The sequence below is a fragment of the Galeopterus variegatus genome, unplaced genomic scaffold, assembly GCF_000696425.1.
Source record: "Galeopterus variegatus unplaced genomic scaffold, G_variegatus-3.0.2 Scaffold1371, whole genome shotgun sequence".
NCBI lineage: Eukaryota > Metazoa > Chordata > Mammalia > Dermoptera > Cynocephalidae > Galeopterus > Galeopterus variegatus.
The window spans coordinates 338826-339682 of NW_007727482.1; positions in this window are offsets into that span (position 1 = coordinate 338826).

An 857-nucleotide genomic window follows, 5' to 3' on the forward strand; every position below is an offset into this window, starting at 1 on the left:
CGGGCCCTGTCCCCGCGTTCTGCGCAGCCCGCCCAAGGCACGCGGGCCCGCCTAGAACTGGGCCTGGGGGCGGTTGGCCCGGCTGGGGTGGGGCGGGCAGCGCGGCGCCTCCAGGACACGCCCACGCGCACAGTGCGCCGCTGGCGCGCCCGAGTGCCCGCGGCGTCTCTGCGGCAACTGTCCCCAGGCGGGCCGCGAACCCGCGTGCTAAGACGGCTAGCGCCACGCCGGGGTCCAAAACGGTACAGCGGGCCCTGCTGGCCCAATACGCAGCTGCTGGGTCCTAGAGTCCCTTTTCGGGGCTCTCTCCGGAAACCATTCGTATCTCCTTGAAAAACTGGGACCGATAGGGCCCAGAATTGGGGTCTGGATGCTTTTCCAGTCCAGTCCCTATTTTCTGGGCCGATGAAACGCCTGAACCCCTCTTCAAAAGGCTAGTGTTTTTGGTCATTTAAAAATAACCAGACCACACAGATGCTTTTCAAAATGCAAGTGTGTTGGCGTGCATCCACCACCAGGCTGGGGTAGGATTTCACTTTTTCCTCGGCTATGTCAGCATGCCCCTTCCTCTTCTTCCAGTTACAGTGGTCTGAAGCATTGCTTCCAATGGCGAAAGAGCTCCAGAGATAATCTCTAGGATCCAATACCTTCCTTCCCAGAAAAACTGCTTACAAAATCTGTTTCTCTATTATAACTGTGACTAACTCTGGGCAAAGATCAGGGCCAAATAAGGAAGCAGTTTTCTAGCCCAAGGTATCGTCTGCTTGTCTACGTGCCAACCCCAAGACTATTCCTTTTCACCCATTGAACTTTTGAGTACCTTCTAGACATCAGGATGGACTCGGCTCACCCTTGTC